Below are 8,470 nucleotides of genomic sequence, written 5' to 3'. Positions count from 1 at the left end.
CATCGCATTTTGAAGGTAAAGAGTAGTTCTTTACGATGCCACTGTCAGTTTGTGAAAAAAAAATTTTCGCGATGTTACGGGGCCTCGAACACATCAAAATAATGGGTTTTTGACCCTTTTAGGTTAGAATATATCGAAAACTGAGGGCGATGGAATTTTTATGAGGTCAGATTCGGATTCAGTGCAGCAAAAACCTTCGGGTATAGTAGGTCTGGTCTCTGGTTCTGAAAATTTGTTGGCCTGTGTTATTTGTAATATTACTATAAATTACCAAAAAGTTCAATAAATTTCCGGAAATTTTTAAAAATGTTAAAAATCGAATTTTGGTAAATTGTGTCAAAAAATGATTGTTTACAAGAAAACGGGTAATGGCATAAATTATATTTGAAGAGTGAAGTCCAGATATTTAATGTACGGATGTTTAACTATTTTTATTAACAAAAAACTTGAATTAGGAAGATAGAATTTTCGAATTTTTATATTAATTTTCAGAAATAAATAAAACTTATATATTCATGAACCATATGCAGTAAAACGTCCATTTAATAGGAGATAATATTACTTTTCAGGGTTAATGTGAGACAAATGTTTGTGCTAATCAAAAAGATTATTTCTTTTATACTGCGTCAAATTAAGGTTGGTTTTCTTAAAAAAAAATTTCTTTGTACCTATTTATTTAATTTGAACCTTTTTTCGTTATTTTAAATAAATCTCTAATTTAAATGCAATAAAGTTCTTATATACAGTAAATAAAAAACCAAAATTTTTAACAAAATTTTTTAATTTTAAGGCTAAATGGTCGAATTATCTACCAAATAGTTGAAATTTCAAATAAAAAATATATTCTAACAATAAAGTTTATTTTCGACCAAAACGTTAATTTTCATGAAAATAGTTTAATTTTTAACCAAATAGTTAAATTCAAACTGAACATATGATTATTTCACAAAAAAATTAACCTTTAAACAAATAGTTTAATTTTCTACTAATTTTGTGTATCCTCAATCAAAACAGATTAATTTAAAACCAGAAAGTTGCATTTTTAACCAAAAAGGATTAATTTTAAACCACAAACATTAATTTTCGACCAGAAAGACAAATTTTTCAAAAAAATATTTCAATTTTCCAATAAAAAAGATAAATTTTTAATAAAAATATTTATATTTTCAAATAGAAATAAAATAGATACATTGTTAGTTTAAGAAAAGCAATTGGCCCCAAAAAACGAATTTCCAGACAAATAGTAACATTTTTAAACAAGGAAGGGATAGAAAAGTTTAAAATATTATAAAAAGTTTATAGCATCATGTATGTTTTAATGTAAGTTAAAAAATAACAAAACGCTGAATTAGTTATTATAAAATTTTTTCAAATAAATAGTCATTATTGGAAATTTTCAAAGTACAATGGAAAACAGTTTTCGCAAAGATATTCTTAGATAATTATGTGAAAAAAATTGAGTCTGCTCGTTGAACGTTGCCAAACTCTAAATATGTCTATAAAAATTGTTTAAATAATAATTAATTATAGTAAATTTGCATAGTATTTTAGGAATGAGTTATTAGAAATAGATTTTTTGTCGATTCCGTAAACAAATTGAGGGTCTTCCGTTGAAAACTTACCGAACTCTTTATTCGTCTATGAAAATTATTTAAAGAATTAATAATTCTTGGAACAAACATATTCTCTGTTAATTCTGCGTAAAAAGTTGAGCTTATTCGTTGAAAAAAACCAAACTCAGAATTTGTTTATGAAAATTATTGCAAATTAACGAAGTATTGTAGGAAAGTGTTATTGAGAATATATCCATCGTCACTTCCGTAAACAAATTAAGCTTATTTGTTGATAAATCAACAATTGCTAGTGAATTTTACTGGAACTATCGATACAGATTTCGATGAAGATTTACAAATTTTGGAATAATTTAAGATCGTGTAAAATTTTTTTCATCAGAAATCTTGTATTTTAAACAAAATCATTAACTTTAAAATAGGTTCACAATTCAGAATAATCTTTTGCCATATTATATTTTAGTATTTTTTTGTCGAAAATTGGTATTTTTAATAACAAAAACCAGTAGATTTTTCAAATTACACAGGCCGATAAAATTTGACAAAAGTCAAAAGCCAGAAAGCAGACCACACATTTCCGGAGAATTTTGATGCGCTGAATCTGAATCCGAACTCAAAGTTGCTCCTGTACGTCAGGTTTTCAAGATATCCTAACCTAAATGTGCAATAAACGTGTCATTTAGCTGTTTTTGAGGTTATGTAACTGTACAAGAAAAATGTCTACCACAAAGCTAATATGGAATTTGAAAGTACTAATCTTCCCCTTTCAAACCTACTTGGATTTATTAGGATATCTTTATTTTTCACCAAAATATGGTAATTTGAAATTTGTTATTTTAGCGTTTTAACCCATTAACGCTCTGGTGTTCAGATTTATACAACGCATTCTCTATTGCTGACGGTACAATATTTTTTCTTCCAAATATTATCTCAGGGGTTTTCGAGGGTGCCCTTTCTATTGCCGGTGTCAGTTTTTTGTTATAACCCCTAGAAGATCCACCTAAACCCAGAAATCACGCCTGCCAAATCATAAGCAGGCTAACCCACCTAACCCTGGGAGCAGCGAATTTAGTCGTTTACATTTCGTGAAATAAGTGAATTCCACACTACAAGTGGGCTAACCTTGAAATCAAATTTTTCAATTTAGCGTATTAACCCATTAACGCCGAGATGCTATGCCATTGTCCCTTGAAAATGTTATTTGAGGGGTTTTCGGGGGTTCCTTTTCGATTCGAATTTACTTAAGATTTTCCAGCTTACTAAGGCAAGACTCAATATTTTCCAGCCACTTAAGGCTGGACTAGCGATTGTCCTGCTAAGCAAGAAAGTACTTAATATTTTCCAGCCAATTAAGGCAAGACTTTAGATTGTCCAGCCAATTATGGCAAGCCTTTGGATTTCCCAGCCAATAAAGGCAAGACTTTTTATCGTCCAGCCAGTCAAGACAAGACTTTGAATCGTCTAGCCAGGCAAGGCAAGACTTACGATTGTCCAACCAGTTAAGGCAAGACTTGGGTTTGTCCAGCTACGAAAGCAAATACTTAATATTTTCCAGTCCATTGAGGCAAGACTTTAGATTGTCTAGCCAATCAAGGAGAGACTTACGATTGCCCATTCAATTAAGGCAAGACTTGGCATTGTCTAGCTACGCAATAAAGTACTTAATATTTTCCAGCCAAATAAAGCAAGACTTTAGATTGCCCAGCCAAACAGGGAAATGCTTTAGATTGCCCAGCCAATCAAGGAAAGACTTTGATTTGCCCAGCCAATAAAGGAAAGACTTTGTATCGCCCAGCCAGTAAAGGCAAGACTTTGAATCGGCCAGTCAGTCAAGGCAAGACTTTGAATCGTCCAGCCAGTCAAGGGAAGACTTACGATTGCCCAGGCAGTTATGGCAAACTTACGATTGTATTGCTTGTTTTCTTATGGAAACGTTCGTGCTTCATGTCAAACGATCGTTGAAGAGACTTTCGTTTATGACTAGTAGGGTTATTATTATTTCTTTGCAAAGACCAGCAATAGTCGGCCATCATTCTTACATTGCATCGACCTTGATAATGTTGCTCTTTTTGATGAAAGTCTTGATGAAAGCCTTCGCCCATTTCTTCACTGAATGCTCCAACATTTTCTGGGAAATAATCCAAATGAGACTTGAGAAAATGTAATTGCGTACTCATCAAACAACCTAATCTTTTAAAATTCTTTAACATACTAGATACAATAGTTCTAAACTTTGGATCTCGATTGTTCCCCAAAAATTTCTGTACAACATCTTTGAAACTTAACCATGCATCCTTCTCAATAGATGTCATGGTTTTGATAAGGTCATCATCTTTGGTAAGTTTTCTTATATCAGACCCAACAAAAATACCTTGCTTAACTTTCGCACCACTTAAATGCCGAAATGTAGATCTGATATAATTGGAACACTCTCCTTCGTTGTTTAGGGCTTTCACAAATTGCTTTATTAACCATACTTTTATAAACAACATTATACTGACCAACTGTCCACTCTAATCTGCCTGGCCATTTTTCCGTTATCCAATGTTCATCCCTTGCACGACTCTCTCAAAAGCAAGGAAAACAAGGGTACTTAATGTTTTCTTATTGAAACCTATAATAAGATTTATCATTTTGAAGTCACCACAAATAAGCCTATTATGGACATTGTATTTTATTTTATCAGGAGTAATTGGAAAGTATCATAAGATTCTTTCAGTGTAGTTGAGTGACCTACTGGAATTTCAGCGTACTTATTTCCATTATGTAATAGTACTGTTTTCAGACTTTCTGTAGACGAATCTATGAAAAGACGCCAATCCTCTGGCGTATATAATTTTATTTTATATAAATTAATGAGTCCCTCGATATCATTACAATACACAATCCCACTGTCCATTGAAAAGTACTTGATAAACTTTTCTTCTCTATTTCTGTAAACAGTTACTCTAGTGCCAGGTAACAATAGTTTCCTCTCTTTGAGTCTTGGAGCGCAAAGCTCAGCTTTATTTTTTGGAAGAACAAGGTCACGTATAAAATCGTCTAATCCGTCTTGGTCAAAGAATTTAGGACTATCATCATCTGATTCTTCCCAAGAAGAATCTTCAGTTTGCAATAGGATCGTCAGTATCCATTGATTCGTGAGTTAATCGGTCACTTTTGTTTTCAGAGTGATTTCTAATACCAATCTTGGCTGCTGTAAGACTTTTTACATCGGGGTAAACGATCTTTTCCCAAAAGTTTTGAGAAAAACCTCCTGTTTTGCATAAGCAAAAGTAACAATCAGTATCATGATCGTTGGGCTCACGTCAAACAGGTGGTTGAATAACAGTCTGCGTTTTGGTATTCTCAACTTCCCAATTTGACTATTATAATCCATAAGCATGACAAATTGAGGTTGGTACCCACGGTTTATCCAAATTTCTTATTGAAGTGCCATAACAGTTCAAGTATGACGTGTTAATCGAATCATTAATTGATCGACGGTATTTCTCCGTTTCATACTTCCACAAACGTGGCAAAACGTATTAACTTTCTTAGCGCAAGGAGTTCTTGAACTCCTTTTTTTTCTTATAATGAACAGTAACGTAGAAATTCTAGAACTCACTATATACAAAAATCACGATCGACACGAAATGTAACCGCTAGACAGATTTCAAATACAATAAGAATTTTCTTACCTACGCATCCAACCGTTAGCCTGCCACTCAAACGTGATCTCTAACACGGAAAGATTTGTAGCAAAAAACGAATTTCATCACCTACGCATAACACGCCAGAAAAGCATCGCCAGCTCAGTGAGCCAGCTAGGGATCAAAGACTGTCTGCGTCGTAGATTGGCGCGCACATACAGCGAATGTGAACATTAGAATGCACACAGCGTGCGCAGTAGCATTCCGCGCAGGCCGTCTTCTTTTGTTTTATCAATGTTCGAAGTTTAGTTCCAAACGACTTCACGCTTTTTTGTTGGTATTTTGTGCGGCATCCTTTGTTCTTTTTTAAAACCCTAAATTGTGGCCGCCATATTAGATCTTCTAGGGGTTATAACAAAAAACTGACACTTGCAATAGAAAGGGCACCCTCGAAAACCACTGAGATAATATTTTGAAAAATAAAGATATCCTAATAAATCCAAGTAGCTTTAAAAGGGGAAAATTAGTACTTTTAAATCCCATATTAGCTTTTGTGGTAGACATTTTCCTTTTTCGGTTACATAACCTCAAAAACAGCTAAAAACGCGTTTTTTGCACATTTAGGTCAGGATATCTTGAAAACCTGAGCTACAGTAGCAATTTTAAGCTCGGATTCGGATTCAGCGCATCAGAATCCTTCGGAAATGTTAGGTCTGGTCTCTGGCTTAAAAATTTGTCGGCTTGTGTTATCATTCTGTTATTGACTTCACAAGTTCTGAAGAATTCTTCGTTTTGCTGGCGTTTTATGCTGGAATATCATTAAATTTTTTTTTTTAATTTCCTATTTTCAGTTTAAAAACTCAACTTTTTTGTAAAAATTCGTATTTGGTTTCTAAGATTCAGCAATTTGGTAGTTTATACATATTTTTAGTTGAAGGATTATTATTTCAATTTAAAAGATTTTGTTGTTGTTAAGTAAATTAGAACCGAGTCAGGCGGCCCTCACTGTTTAGGTTTCGATCCCACTGAAATTAATTCAAGGTTATTTGAAGGCAGCCCCCGACACTTGACTGAAAGCGAGAGTTTGGTGTATTCATCTATGAGTTTCACGTTTATGTGAATGATTCAAGATTGGTCGTTTTTGTAGAATGTTAATCATGCTGGTTGAAAATTCATCTTTTTGTTTAAAAACTACATTATTCGGTTGAAATTATTATCATTATTTTAGTTAAATATTCGTCGTTTTAAACAAAAAATTCATCTCTTTTGGTAGAAATATCATCATTTTTAGTTAGAAAATTCAACTAACTGGCTGAAAGTTAAGCTACACTGTACAAAAAAATCTATTGAATTGTACATCTCTTGGATGTAATAAAAGGACCCTCGTGTATCGGAGTAACTTTACGAAACATTGTAAGAATCCGCCTAGCAATTAATTTCACAATTGTATCTGTTGTAATATTCAAATTCGGCCGCTAATTTTACATACGAAAATGTAAAACTCATTATGTGAAAGAATAAAATAAAATTTATTAGGGCGACAGGTTTTGAATACTCGAAAAGCTCAAATTTCCTATAATTTCATGGAAATCGAAGAACACAAGCCGGGCACGTTACCACCTACCTAAAACACAGTAGATACTATGGCTATTTTTTATGTTTAAATATTCCGTAACAAAAATATGAAATATACGTTTTGAATAACCGAATTTCTTTCGTTCCAATAGCAGAAAATGTAAAAGGAAAAATAGGAATAGCCCAAATTTGATCTATTATTGTGTGAAAGCTGTCAAAAAAGTTAAACATAGCTGTTAATTTCCTCGCATTAATAATGAAAATGCTTCAAAATTAGAGGATGAAGTCATCGATAAACAACGAAAACGAGAGACGCTTTCGTATTCACATATTATTTTTGTTAATTATTATAAATTCTCAATTAATTCTAAATAAAAAATCTTACAGTTTCCGCCAGGGTAAAATTAAAGATCTTTGGTAACATTAAAAATCTCTATGTAATTTTCAATCACAGAGAAGTGATTTTACCGACGCATGGCATTTTTACACGCTGCGTCTGAATTTTTGCCTTCTGAATGTAAAGTTCATACGAGGGAATGTGTAATTTTATTTTTATCGAGTGTGTAATATTACACTGCTGTTCGAGGGTCCTTTTATTTACATCGCTAGAGGTTTTAATTTCACATACTTTTGTAAAATCACACAGTGAAGTGTGTGATATTTACAATGATACAATACGTAATTCTCCGACACTTTGTAATTTTACAAAAAATTTTTTTTACAGTGTACTGTGTTTATTAGTCGTGTTATTAGCTAGTTATTAGCTGTGCTATTATTATTGTATTATTAGCTTACTAAATCATCTGGCGTTATTTTTGGAATGCACGTAAATAAATTTTCAAAAGCAATTTAGTTTAAAAAAATTACGTAATATGACGTGATATACGTAATATAAAGACAAGGAATTCTATCAGAATCGCGAAGAAAAAGATAAATACCTACGTGCATATTAAAAAAACTCCACACATTGAACAAACATTCTGACATTTTCTCATAATAGGCATATCTAATTTAAGAAACTCAAATGCTAATGAGTTTGTAAAAAAGATCGAAAAATTGTCAAGATGCAGGTCATCTGATTTTTTTTTGAAAAGAACATACTTGAGTGGCAACTGATTCTGTGATTTGAGAATGAAGTGCCTCTCTGATTTGAAATTAATTCGGTCGTTCTATAATTGGTAATTTATGTATTAAAACTAATTTTTAAATTTTTTTTACAGATCCACGTGTGATTGTAAAGGGATGGCTTGATCGTTTAACCCTTCAAAGGTCTATTAGTCAGCGTATTTATTATTATGCAAATAAAGATAACGTCACTACAAAAATAGACAAAAACGGTGTTACTGAACGAGTGAAAATAGGCCAGTTTATCATTGGAGTAAGGGAAGATGACTTTCTTCTGCCAATATTTGACAAAAAGCACATAAGAGTTATAGAAACTCATTTTGACGATAAAAATTATCTGCTGAACGACGAACAAGCTAGACATATCCCGTATTTCAGGGAGTATGCGCTTCTTCGCGATGTTATCGACGTCATATGTCAACGCGTATTTCTTTGGAATACACAACACGGTGGTTAAAAAGAATTTCACTTTTTTATGATGCCAGACCACTACTTTTTTATTCTTGGGAACCCTCTACTTTTGTGGAATTTTCTGTAAGACTACACAGAGAAAAATGTTTGTTTAAA

This window comes from Belonocnema kinseyi, chromosome 2 (assembly GCF_010883055.1).
Source record: "Belonocnema kinseyi isolate 2016_QV_RU_SX_M_011 chromosome 2, B_treatae_v1, whole genome shotgun sequence".
Lineage (NCBI taxonomy): Eukaryota > Metazoa > Arthropoda > Insecta > Hymenoptera > Cynipidae > Belonocnema > Belonocnema kinseyi.
The sequence above is the reverse complement of the archived record's forward strand: the minus strand, read 5'-3'. Positions refer to the sequence as shown.